This window comes from Cynoglossus semilaevis, chromosome 15, assembly GCF_000523025.1.
Source record: "Cynoglossus semilaevis isolate Cse_v1.0 chromosome 15, Cse_v1.0, whole genome shotgun sequence".
Classification (NCBI taxonomy): domain Eukaryota; kingdom Metazoa; phylum Chordata; class Actinopteri; order Pleuronectiformes; family Cynoglossidae; genus Cynoglossus; species Cynoglossus semilaevis.
The window spans coordinates 17,961,101-17,975,069 of record NC_024321.1 but is presented as its reverse complement, the minus strand read 5'-3'; the positions used below and the strand labels follow the sequence as shown (position 1 = coordinate 17,975,069).

Here is a 13,969-nt window from a genome sequence, read left to right as displayed (position 1 = left end):
TGAAGTTGTAGGAAAATATCGATACAATGAAATATTGCGATATTTCATTATTACATTGTTTTGTTTTTTTAAATGAATATATCGTCGTGCCTATAGCATCGCAGTAAATCACAATATAACGCATCGTTGCCCCTGTATCGTGATACTTATCGCATCGCCAGATTCTGGCAAAAACATAGCCTTAGAAAATAGCTTTTTTTCAATTTTAAAATTTGACTTTTCTTCATATCAACACACCTATTTTTCCTCCATGCTAATATTCGTCACTGTTTATTTTCTGCCCGGTTTGACTTATTATTAACAAAAAAAAAAAAAATTCTCGGCCGTTCATCGTTCATATTCAGTCCATGAATCTGGTTCCCTAGCCTGGTCCGTGACCCTCAGCTTTAAACCACATTTATATTTCAGAGACGAGGGACGTAAAGAGCGACGTGAAGCCTGTCACTCTGATTAAACTGTGTCGCTCCACCGTGATTGGACAGCTGTCCGTACGGTGGTACGACTCGGTCAAAGTCGCCGACTCAGCGCCGCTCGGCTCAAACTCTCCCGTTTATCCCTAACCCAAACCCTGCTTCGGCACGCCTCCGACACCGTGGCTAATGATGGACTGAGACGGCGATTGAGGCGTAGAAAAAGTGATTAGAAAATCCTCTGTTCTGATTGGTGGTGGCGGGCCGTGCTCCGTGCAGCCGTTACAGCCTATTTCCTGCAGATATAATGTTTCTAAATAGAGCTGGAGAGGGTCATTGCTCATGGAGACAAAGTGCTACAGTATTGACCTCTTCAGGGAGTCCTGTAGTCCATATATCAAAGCCATTAAAGCATGCCTCCTCAATACCTCAGAGAGGTGCAGTAGCGGGTGATCACCACCAGCCTGATACAAGTTTACAGATGACCTTTCCACCGCTGCAGAGACGCTTTTATTCCACCTGAAAGACTCCTGCCCTTTGGCCTCGTAGTTACCCTACTTATCCTCCCTTGGTTCTTTTTTTTTTTATTTTATTTTACCACACACACACATACACACACACTGAGCTGAGACAGAAATTTGTTTCAAAATTTGAAGCCCATCTTTCCTTATAGACAGAAATGATGCATTAAAATTATAATTTTAAAATTTGAAGCCCATTTTTCCTTACAGACAGAAATGATGCATTAAAATTATAAAAAAAATTTCAATTCAGAAAAAAAAAACGCACTGACAACGCATGTAAAAATTTGTCCAAAACAAACTATTTTACCAACGTCAAATCTTTTTTATATCACTAGCCACATTTGTTTTCAATAGGGGGCGCTACAGTTGTGGTCTGCAAAAAAAAAGTCAGCAGAGATTTCACATCAGATGCCCCTCCTGCAGCAACCTAAACTGGGATTTGGGTTTGAGGGGCATTGACCCTACAACCTTCTGTTCAGTCAACTAGTGGTCAGAGGGTGAAATGCAGCACAAAAATGAACCAACACTGTGAATATTTGACTGTTAATTTTTAATTAAAAAATAAATAGTTCAGTGCCGTAGAATACCGATACAGTATCGTGAATCAAAATATCGCGATATTTCAGCGATCGATTTTTTTTTTTTTTCCTACAGCTCTAGTCACTAAAATCCTCTGGTTTGAAACCCACAGCTGGTGCATCAGTATCAGTGGTGACATATATTTTGAGCTCACCAATACAAACACACACACACACACACACACACACACACACACGTCTGTGGTTCACAGTCATCACAACGCCTTTCAGTTTGATTGACAGGAGTTATTGCGAGGAATCAAAGCCCACTATTATCTCAGCTGCCCTGTCAGAGCGGGATTGACTGGTGTCACCTTCCGTCTGCGGCGCTAAGGAGCGCGGCTACGTTACCCCGGCGGCTCCGAGCTCGCTGCAGGCGCCGACTGCTGTCTGTCTCTTCTGAGCTTCTCTGTCCTGTTTCATGTCTGTCACACGCCACGATGAAAGCACGCAACGTTACACACACCACCACCACCGCCGCCGCCGCCGAGGCCTCCGCCTTCTGCCCGAGCACATCCGTACCGTCTGGTGAAACGTTTGCGTCAAAAACAAACTTCCTGCGGCTGCACTCAAGTGTACCATGTGAAATATTTGCTTGCCCCCCCCCTCCCTCACCCCTCCCTCACCTTTTCTCCATCTTTCATCATCCTTCTATGTTGTGCTTCAGAGACCCCCCCCCCTCGCAGGCCTCACCCCCCTCCCCCCCCCCCCCCCCCCGCACCTGCCGCCGCCGCCGCCGCCGAGGCCTCCGCCTCCTGCCCGAGCGCATCCGTACCGTCTGGTGAAACGTTTGCGTCAAAAACAAACTGCCTGCGGCCACACTCAAGTGTACCATGTGAAATATTTGCTTGTCCCCCCTCCCCTCGCCCCCCCGCCCCTCCCTCACCTTTTCTCTATCTTTCATCATCCTTCTATGTTGTGCTTCAGAGACCCCCCCCCCTCGCAGGCCTCCCCCGCCTCACCCGCCCTCCGCCCCCTTATCCTCTGAGGTAGCTGCGTTTAGAGGAGTAAGCCCGTTAATTCTGGTCCGCAGCAGGGTGCCCATTAGGGGGCCTGATCCACGGGTTTGATGTCAGAACCTGCCATTTGTTTTCTAAAGCCCGAGCCGCGCTTCAAACACCAGACGCCAGAGCTTTTACAGGATGGGCTAATGTTCGCCACCAGGGCGGCGCTGAGAATGTACTGTACCTCCGAGGATGAATCGATGAAACGTGGGTTGTGTAGAAGTACTGCAGTACCACCAGCATTTACTGTGGTACTTTACTGAGTACTCTGGGCTGTAATGGAGCAGAGTTCATGTTGGAGCTGGAATTTTATAAATATGGTTTGGCAATAATTTGTATTTTAGGTTTTATTGTATTTTTTATTTGGTATTTGTTTTTTAAAAAAGGGATTTTTTAAAAAGCCGTTTGATTTTTTAAATACGTGAATAATTTACTTTTACTTCAATACTCTGTACTACTTTACTTCAATACTCTGTACTGTACATTTATTTACATCATAAAGGTTCGACATTTTATTTCGTATTCTAATCTATATTATAATTTATTTGAGTTTTAATTTATTTTATCGTACTTAAACTTTTAGTCAGAGCTGCTATTTTTTTATGTTATTATTTTTTCAAAAATCTTAAACCTTGAACGATTTTTTTTTTCGAAACGGTCGTGTTCAATAATCATGATTTTAATCAGATGATTTTTTTTTATTTCACAATGAAGCATCACAGTACTGACCGTGACAGTACTGACCGTGACAGTACTGACTCTGACAGTACTGACTCTGACTGTACTCTGTTCCCTTCACCTCGTACGAGGAGAGATAATTATTATTATCAAACCAGAGTGAAGTTTTATTTCTGCCACAAAAAAAAAAAACTCCATCTTTTTCCTGTAAAACTTTTATTCTCATGATTTTTTTATCTAACCTTTTAAGCAGGAAGTGCACGTTTGTTCATAAGTGCTTGGCTGTTTTAGTGGTGAGAAACATCTGATTTTCATCACACACACACACACACTCATGCCAGAGCGAAAGATGCAAAATTCATAAAGTCCCATCATTAATGCAGCCCCAAAAATGTCTCGCACTCCAGAACATGAGCCACACTGGGCTGCACTGTAGGAACGATGGGGAGAAGAAAAAAAAAAAAAAAAAAAAAACCCAGAATAAACCTGCCCCCCCAGATCTGGAGACACGTCTGTGTGAACGTGAACGTGAGTGTGTGTTTGCAGTCGGACTAACGAGCAGTGAGCGGTCGTACACACTGACGACGGATGTTTCTGCGCTTTAGTCTGATTCTATTTCTAATTTATGTCTAATCTATAATTCATCAGAGTGTAATGAACTCCTCACTGCTGGGTCTAAAATTAATACAAAGTGACAACATTGAGTGAAACATGCGCATCTTATTACACACACACACACACACACACACACACACACTTACCAACCCTGTAACCAATGAGCTGCTCTGATTTCCTGCTTCCTCAGTTCAACCCTTAAAACCGATGCGTTCAGGGTCTTAGAACGGCTGGGAATTTAACAACTATTAATTAGGAATTATTAATTACAGTCATTGATTACAGTCAACTACTAATCACTGACCATAACACTGGTTATTGATGGTTAAGAATCTGATACGGTATCGTGTATCAATTGTTTCTTACAACCCTATGGCTTATACACACTCCAGCCTGTAGGTGGCGGTACTGCAGCTAATGTTCATTTGCAAGAAGAAGAAGAAGATACACAGGATGTGTTCTTTGACTCTGACTCTACGACCTGTTTATATCTGTTTTATATTTTTGCAGTTTATAAGTTAAAAAAAAAATCACCTTAAAATAATGGACTGGAACCAGGAACTGGAACCAGGAACTGGAACCAGGATTTTGCAGGGCAGTTTATAAGTAAAAAAGTACCTTAAAATAATGGACTGGAACCAGGATCTGGAACCAGGAACTGGAACCAGGATCTGGAACCAGGATCTGGAACCAGGATCTGGAACCAGGAACTGGAACCAGGATCTGGAACCAGGAACTGGAACCAGGATCTGGAACCAGGAACTGTAACCAGGAACTGTTCAGAACGTTCTATTCCAAAACATATTTAGAAACTCTTTCCTTCTACACTCAGTTCCAGACACCAGTGGAGTCTCGGTGTTTTTGTTTCTAACAAACACAGTTTAAAGCCGTAACAACAGGTTGGGTTTTTTTTTTCTTACCGTCGATCTTTCAAACTCGGACCTTTTCACTCACTACATTCAGACATAATCAAAACAATTTTTTATTATTGTTGTAGCCAGTAGCAGAGCCGTGGGAGGGAGAGGGGAGGAGGGAAATTACACCTTTTATTCTGACCCGTTGTTGACTTGACGACTGTTTCTGTAGCAGTTGAACCCATTTCTGAAACATTTTACAAATTCAGCTATTTATTCGTTTTACTGGAGTTACGATCCAGTGGTCCGTCCTTGTGGCCACTAACAATATTTTATAACGTCTTGACAAAATAAAGGACCTTCTTTCCACGCCATGCTAACGTTGCTAACAGCAGAAATCTGAGCCAGACTCAAGAACGTTATCGTCGATCTGTGACGTCATTTAGCTGCGGATGAATTCAAACGGTCAAAATGACCAGACCACCTCCAGCAGGGGTCGCCAACGATACGCCAACGATACATGTCACCTTGTAGGCAACGGTGTGGTTTGATTTATATTTAGTCAGGAGTCCAGATGTGGGCCGGATCAGACGCGTTGTTAACATACCTTTCATATTGTCTTCACAGATTCAGTTCCTTCTCTGTTGAGGAGAGAATTCTTTCCCACCGACACAGACGTCTGTCTGGTAACAGAACAGTGAGTTTTCACTTTCACTCCCTGGTGTATTTCAGCTCCTTCTTTTTTGCCAAATCTTTCAAGAGCCACAATTCACTGCACAGATTTTCTGGGATTTAAGTCCACTCTTTGAGCAGCCCAGTCACAAACGTTACCTTTGGCAACCGTTCCACTCCATTTTTGAAGATCTTTAAACTTTGGGTTTGAAAACCAGCAGACAGGAAGTGATTGGATTTTTTTTTTTTTTTGTTCTTTGGAAAGAAATGTGACTTTTTTTAAATTCTGTTTTTTAAGGAGAACAGTGTCAGTTGATGAGGTTCACAGACCATTTCAGTTGGTGTCGTGATCAAATCGTATCGTGAAAAATATCGTGAGTTGATTCTATTGTTACGTCCCTGCTGGTGGTACTATGAGAAACAAATACTTTCAGAGGAAGTACGCAATACTCTAGTGCAGGGGTCCCTAACCCTCGGTTCGGGGACAGGTGCTGGTCCGCAGGTCATCTGGTATAATAATCTGATGTTTCAAAACAACAGGTCAAAGGTCATTCAGACTCTGATACTAACCAAGTCTAAAAGATTTTTTTAATTTTGAGAATAATTATTCAACAATGGTGTCGTATTACTGGTCCGCGATAATTTTTAATTTTGAGAATGATTATTCAACGATGGTGTCGTATTACTGGTCCGCGATAACGGCTGGTACCGACCGACCGGTCCTTGGTACAAAAAGGTTAGGGACCGCCACCCAGTTTCAGATACCGCAGTTTTCCACCAGGTGTCTCTCAGGTTTTGTAACAGTTTTTTTTCCATGCTGGTGCTGAGGTAAATTATGGGGGTTATGGTAGTGAATGGAGGGTCTTTGGTCCGGTACTGCATGGTACTGAATGGAGGGTCTTTGGTCCGGTACTGGTCCCTGAGCAGAACCCTTACTGTCAGAGCAGGTACCAGGAAGTTCCTAACTTGGTGTTTGTGCTTCTTCTGTTTAGAATATAGGACTGTTTTAGACGGTGTCAACCGTTGGGTTGGTTTCCATGCCAACAGACGTGATGGCTTTGTTCTGCAGCTCAGATAATGAAACAGTTCTTTAGGAGGTGATAATATTACTCATGTACTTTTCCAGTTTTAGACTAAACTGTTGTTTCTGTGTGATGTAACTGAGAAAATGTAGCTTTAACAAAACAACGCTGCCAAAACCAACGCCTCTAATTGCACTGTTCCCTACAAACACAACTGAAAACATTTTGTTGTTTTTTTTTTCTCCTCCTAATTATATATGAAACGCCTGCCATGTCCCCTTGAAAAGGTCAACAAGGTCAAAGCAGTTGCTCCGTCCTCTACAGTTACAGACACGGCTAACCACAGGGGAAACGAAGGCCAGGCCGTAGCAACAACGACAGAACGTCAGGTTAACAGCATGTTACAAGTCGCTCAGGTCGATAACCAACGCTCAGAACACGGGTCACGTGACAGTGGAATGCCCCCCTGTGGCTGCGGTTGAATCCAACGGTAACTAGCTTACACCGCTAGCTGCGGTTCATTAAACTGTTAGACCAAAGGTTACTGGGTTGTTTTTTAAAGATCATCTTAGAGGCTTAAGAAAGATTCGGGTCTCAACCTATGGCTCCCATGCCACATGTGGGTCATTAGCTTCTATGCGACGGCTCCCTGAAACTGACCATATTTAGCCTTAAAAAGTGACCTGTATTTAACTGATTTATTTATTTTGTTACATTTCCAGCTTGCTTGCTAACCGTAAACAACGTTATGTCGCTGTCTTTTTAACTCAAGACAAGAGCAGCAATACTGACTTCAGGTCACTGTGTCTGACTGTAGTACAGTGTGTAGTACTGAATACTGGTTGATACTGTGTTGGTACTGATCGTGTTCTGCACGGAGAACTTTACATCTGAAGTTTTGTTTTTTGATTTTTTTTTCCTGCGGTACAACAGGTTGAACAATGATACGTTTTCAACATGTTTCATTTTGTACTTTCTGATAAATCTGTAGTATTACTGCAATACATAAAAACTTCAAAACACTCGGCGACACACAACGTCTGTCAGAGAATGTTCTGGAATCAACAAGAGAGCGCCAGCACGCAAAAACAAATTAAGAGAGGGGTCTTAGTCGGACCATGTCAGAGAAATCGAATTTTTCATCTGGACATAAACGGGGGATGAGCCGACCGTTGCGCCACAAAAGCTCCTCCGAAATACAAATACATTTTTATCATGTGGAGAAGGTCTTATTTTCATAACAGCCTGGAGACCCCTGAGGGGTCGGGAGATTCTTTCTCCGTTAACTCTGGCCTTCACACATCTGCGAGAAGCTTGTTTGCGCAGAGACAAGCTAATCCCACTCACTAAACAGGCCTCGCACGCCGCAGGAATGACGAAGAGAAACCTTGACAAATGTATTCTTTCTCCACCATAAACTTGTCACCACAGACGTGAAGTCGTGGCAGAACAGATACCGCATCAACATTTGGGGTTTTTTTTTTTTTCATTTTGTTTACCATTACCAACGGTTGATCATCAGAAAGGACGGAGGCGCAGCCCGTAGCTGTGAATGCAGATCCAGTCCTATGGGAGTAAACAGGCAGCTGTCAAAGCAAGAGAGAGAGAGAGAGAGAGAGAGAGAGAGAGAGTGATGCCTCTCCTGGTATCACGGTCTGTGTGTTTGTGTGTGAAATAAGACCGAAAAGGCAGAGGAGGCGAGACGAGGGAGCGGGGCTTAAAAAACCCTCTCCGTTCGTTAGCACCATCAAGGCTCCTGAGGCGTGAGACAGGGCCGGGCGAAACGAGAGGACGTGAAGAGCCCGCGGGACCCTGTTATACCTCCACCACCCACTGAACCACAGAACCGCCGGGGTCTACTGGGAGCGGGCTACGCCTGGTACGGAGGAGGAGAGAGTGATGGATGGACAGATAATGAGAGACGGAGCGAGATCGCCAAGTTAGACACGGAGCCATAGAAGGATTTAATTAGCAGATAAGGACCAGCTATCTGTGGGCGGCACAACGCTGGCGTCACGTATGTGCTTTCATAGTTGGACGCGCCTGAAATCAGTGGCGGCTAATCCAGTTTACCAACGCACACACGCGCACACGTGAACTGGACTACACGTACAGTAACCCCGATGAAATTCAGAGATGGAACCAACGCGCTCGGTGCCCTTACGCCCACACACACTTATAGCATTCACGCTAACCAACAAACAACACACTTGAACGCCCACACGCCGCACAGTAGCAGCGCGGCCCTACACCAGTTGTGTAAATCCATCTGCACTGATGTGTCCTGATGTTTCCCATCCTCGGTCTCTCTCTCTCTCTCTCTCTCTCTCTCTCCCTCTCTCTCTCTCTGCTCAGCCTCCATTACTGCGTCCATCATCATCCTCAAGGTTAATGCCAGTCCTGTCGGTGACGCCGCGGTCCGGCAGATCCGTGCGCCCACTCATGTTGAAAAGTGCAGGAACCGCGAGGCGAAGAACCATTTAGTTCTTCTCAGGAACCATTTGCTTATTTTTAGTGTCCAAGATTTAAATCCCACACCGTCGGAGCCTGGCTAAGCCAAGCAGCGTGGAGAAATCCATAAGGTCCTGCACCGCGTGGCCGTCAGAGTGTGGCCTTCAGCCACGGAGCGGCAGCGCTCCAACTTTTCAAAGGCTCCAAACTCTCAAACTCTTTTTTTTCTCTCTCTCTCAGATCTTTTCTGAGGTCCAGTATGATCTCTGCTGCTTCTGACCAAAGAAACTGCCAAATCTTCACCATCTTCACTCCTTCGCTCTAATCCAACACCTACAGATGATTGGCTAGTAGGAGGAAACCCAGGAAAAGTAAAATATGCTCTAAAACTTTTTCATTAGACGGTGAAAATATCACATTTATTTGGATTTGACTCGGACGCAATCGAGATCCTGACAAGATAATAATCATCTTGGTTTCTTGGTTTTTTCACTTCAATCTTAATATTTAATTGTAAAATAGTCCAAAGTAAACCAGGATAAATTTGTATTTGTTTTTAATGTACCTTAAGAAGTACAGATATATTTGTTTTTAATGTACCTTAAGAAGTTTCTGGAACCAATTCCAAAGCTACCGTGTGATTAATCAAAACCACAGAGCCAATAGTCTTCATCCTTGTTTGTTGAGAACAGATTATGTTCCCGCCGCTCAGTCACACGGTCTCACCTGTTGAACCTGAGGCTGGAGGTCTGCGACCCACGTGTTGTTTAACCTTTTCTAACCGAGTTAATTCCAGATGAGATGGCGGACCTTTTCATGAAGGGAGTCCTTTATCAGAGCAGGGAAACCGCTCTGAGGCTCCAGTGTTTCTAGACGTAGTTCAGACCGAGGCCCGGTCCAAACAGCAGGTCTGAAGATGGCGACCTTTCACCCCAAAGGTCAAACAAACACTTCAGACAATAATAAAACTCCACCTTGTTTAACCAGGTTGATAAGCGGTGGTGTCAGCAGGACAAACTCACTTTGCAAATAAAGCCTTACATTTAGACGGCAGCATCTCAAGCTCCCGGCGTCTGCCGCCGCTCAGGAAAAAAAAAAAAAAAAAAAAAAATCCTCCTTTAATAATACATTTGACCAGTGAAACACTGAAGGCCCGGAGCAAAGAGCAGCATCACAGAAGCAGAATTAACTGACAGATCAATGACACTGGTCTGAAGAATCAGGCCCGGTGATTAGACGGTGTTTCCTCCGCGACTCCTTGAAGAAAACGTTGTTTACAGAGAAGCCGGTGAGAAAACGGGGGGAAGGGAATTAGTTCTGCAGATGTGGCTGAAAAGATTTTCCGGCAGCGACTGGGCAGCGCTGCAGTTTGAATTCAAAACGCTAAGTGGACAAATATTCCAGCTCCAGTTTGTTGCATTGTGAAATCCCCCAAAATGCTCAGCAGCAAAGAGAATTTCCCTGAGGTTCCAACTTCATCAACCGCCTCAGAGTACGATCGCTGCTCCTCACATCTGTTCCCTCCTCACCTCACCCCCCCNNNCTCGTGACAGACCTCCCCCCCCACAGCTAAAGACGCGTCAGTTCCCCCCTAAAACCCCCAAACAAAAAAAAAAAAAAAAACTCTTTCAACGCCGTCAACAAATAAATGGAAGAAGAAGAAGATGAAGACGTCGTGGAAATGTCAGACATCTGTCCAGAAAATATGTCAATCTTTATGAAACCCATTCATAGTAACACACTCATCAGAATACTACATGGTGTTTCACACTGTGTATTTACTAGGAATATATCAGTACTCTGAAGTCCTTTCACGATCTCGTATGAATCTCCTCAGTCAGTTATTGATTTTTTTTTGGGTTTTTTTTTATCAACTTCTACTGTTGGTTGCAGCACGTAGGAATAAAACCGGTGTTCAACAGTACTGCTAATTCTTCGACAAAGTCGGTTCGAAAAAAGGAGTAAAATATTGATAGCCTGAAATATCGCAATGTTTTGTCTCAAGATATAGAAATAGTTCGTAGAGTCAGAGTCAAATAACACATCCTGTGTATCTTTTTCACCTGACAAATGAACATTAGCTGCAGTGCTGCCACCTACAGGCTGGGGTGTGTACTAGCAGTAGGGGTGTAATTTCGTTTCACGATCCTGTATCAATCTCCTCAGTCAGTTATTGGGTTTTTTTTTATCAACTTCTACTGTTGGTGATACTGGACTACAGTTACACTCAATATATCGTTGTGTCTGTAGTACTGCAATATATCCCAACATATCGTATCGTTGCCCCATGTATCGTGATACGTATCGTATCGTCAGATTCTTGCCGACACACACACACACCATATCCATGAACTGTTGTTTTGTCCGATCATGAGAACGAGACACGAGTGGAGGTTTGAAAACATCCGAAAAAGTCCCTGTCAGTTCTACTCAGGGTTGTGGTATTTGGTTATTGGTTCGATTTGGTTAAGCACCGTCTCAGAGAAATTCAAACATTCAGCAGGGCGATTAGAAGTGTGATGTTTTCGGCCCTGGGGGGTTGAGGCCGGCAGAGGAGACGAGTCGCAGTTTCACAGATAAACAAATCATTTAGGTTTGGAATCAGGAGTGCAGAGCACATACTAAAAACTGAGAGAATGTATTTGCATTCCACACACACAAAAACGATGCACTTTCCTCTCCGATATCATACACTCCAGAGTGATCTGTTTTCATTTCTCCTCCTCCTCCTCCTTCTTTTCCATTTGCAGACTTTTCTCTGAAAGAATTTGCAAGGCTAAACTGCAGCGGGCAGCTCCCTTAACAATTTGCATTTCTCATTTTGCTGCTTGTCAGATGAATCATTGTGTCCTTCCAGCACATTAAAGAGAACAAAATGTGACCCCCCCCCACCCCCCTCCCGTTCTAAACAATTCCTTTTATAGTCTCACCGGGCTGAGATGAAACGCAACGCTTTCTATAACATCTAAGAATTCAGGATTGTTACGTCGGGATGCATTTATTAGGAGGAAACAGCTGCTGTGATTTTCCTGAGTAGAAATGATATTTTGTTTTGTTTTTTTTTTCTGAAATCATTTTTTTTTTCTAACAAGTTCTCTCTGGTGTTTTGGCCGTTTATCAGTGAAAACTGTGTCTGTGCAGCGAGAAGTCAATTTGGCTGATGATGTGCACACTTGAAAAGCATTCCCCAGTTCACGCTGGATCAACAGTAATCCTGGAGTCAAACCTCCGACACCACCACCACAACAACAACAACAACAACAACAACACACGGCTGTAGTGTCTACTGAGCTGCACCTCCACCGTATAAAACATGTCTTCCAGCCGGGAGGCATCAAGTACCGTTTTGGAACCCTACATCTTTTGGATGACTTAATAATTCATGATCATCTCGGAGTCAGAGCTATGAATATTACTGATGACACACATGAGGCCGTTTACCAGTCGGCAGGAAATGCACGGACTTGTTTAGAGGAGCAGGAAGTGTGGCGTCGCATTGTTTAATGTTTTCAAGTAAATCACGACATATGAAATGGTTCAAAGCAACGTTTTCTTATTGATGTATCAATCAGGTCTTTGAAGTGCAAATATATATATATATATATGTATTTGTGTGTGTGTCCTGTGGCGTTCACCTCACCTCCGAGCCTGCAGGAAGTGAACTTTGTTGCCAGGTCATGCAACGGAAATAAGCAGAAATGATTCCGCAGAGTAGGGGTGTATTAATACATTGAAATATCGCGATATATGGTTTTGCGATACCGTATCAATCTCCTCTCCAACTCCCAGTCCAATATTCCTGGTGTTGGTTCATGTTCTTTTTCTTTTCTTTCTTCTCTAGTGATTCCAAATGTAGATCCCTCTGTTCCAGTGTTAGGAACTGATGTTCAGATGGAACAGAGTCTCAGACTAGGATCACACTGGGACTACAGCTACACTGGGGGGAAACAAACTCCATATATCACAGTGAGTATAGTATCGCAATATATCACAATATCTCGTGTCGTGATAGGTATCGTATCGCCAGATTCTTGCTAATTCACAGCCGTACAGTAAAGGGTTAAAGTTGTTTTATTTTCACATAAACGCTGCCGTGAGAATATGACTAAGATGAATTCTGCTCTTTCACAATTTCTGAAAAAAGACTTTTGGGATCGTCCACCACGTGAAGTCTTTAACACGATAAATCGATCAGTCGACCGATCGATTTGATCTAAGACTGACTGACTGTTGTTGACAGACCTGTCAAACCAAACAGGCTTTTTGATTCAGACTCAAAGGAGTGAAGAATAAATGACAAGCGTCACTTTCACAACAAACTGAAAAAAAAAAAAACACTATAGAAATCTACTCTAACACAAACAAAAACACTGTGTCAATTCTCTTAGAATACACAGACCTGGCAACCACACGAGGGGCGTTACATACAACGTGTTTGTGGCTGCATCAGTGAGAGATTGTGTACATGTACGTGTGTGTGTGTGTGTGTGTGTAGTCAACTCTGTTTCACCTGTGTTGAATATTAACCTCAGTTTTTGTCTGTGTTTCTGATCAGATAGAATTTTTTATTTTCTTTTTTTTGTTTTTTTTATTTTTGGAGGTGAGATGTTGACACACACACACACACACGTCACACACACATGTGTGTGGCAACAAAACCCAGTATGAAATCCGGGCAAATAGAACGGTTTTCAGCCTAATTATCCTGAGGTTCGAAGGTTCTGGCGTCGAAGGACAATTTATGTCGTAATAAATGGAGGAAGAAACAAAAATGGATTTTTCTTCTTCTTCACTTGTCAACAGACTTGATTAATAAAAGTTTAACGCTGAGGAATGTGTCCCTGTCGGTGCTGCGGTGGGTTTCTGTGTGTGTGTGTGTGTGTGTGTGACACACACCATCATATTCACAGCACAGGTGGAAAAAAGAAATACAAACAGGAAGTGACAGTTACAGCTGATTATAAATGGAACCATTTTCAAGCATGAATTTATTAAATATGATTTTTTAATTTAATTTAATTTAATTTAATTTAATTTAATTTAATTTAATTTAATTTAATTTAATTTAATTTAATTTAATTTAATGTTTTGTTTAGACAGTAAAAAAAAAAAAAAAAACGAAAAAAGATAAAAACCCGCCTGTGTTTTTGCCCCATACTTT

General features: G+C 43.0%; 1 protein-coding gene across 1 annotated transcript in view; it reads right to left on the bottom strand.

The window, feature by feature from the left end:
- Positions 1–13,969, bottom strand: part of LOC107988068 (teneurin-1-like) — a 58,385-nt gene that overhangs the window by 40,278 nt on the left and 4,138 nt on the right. The window lies entirely within an intron of this gene.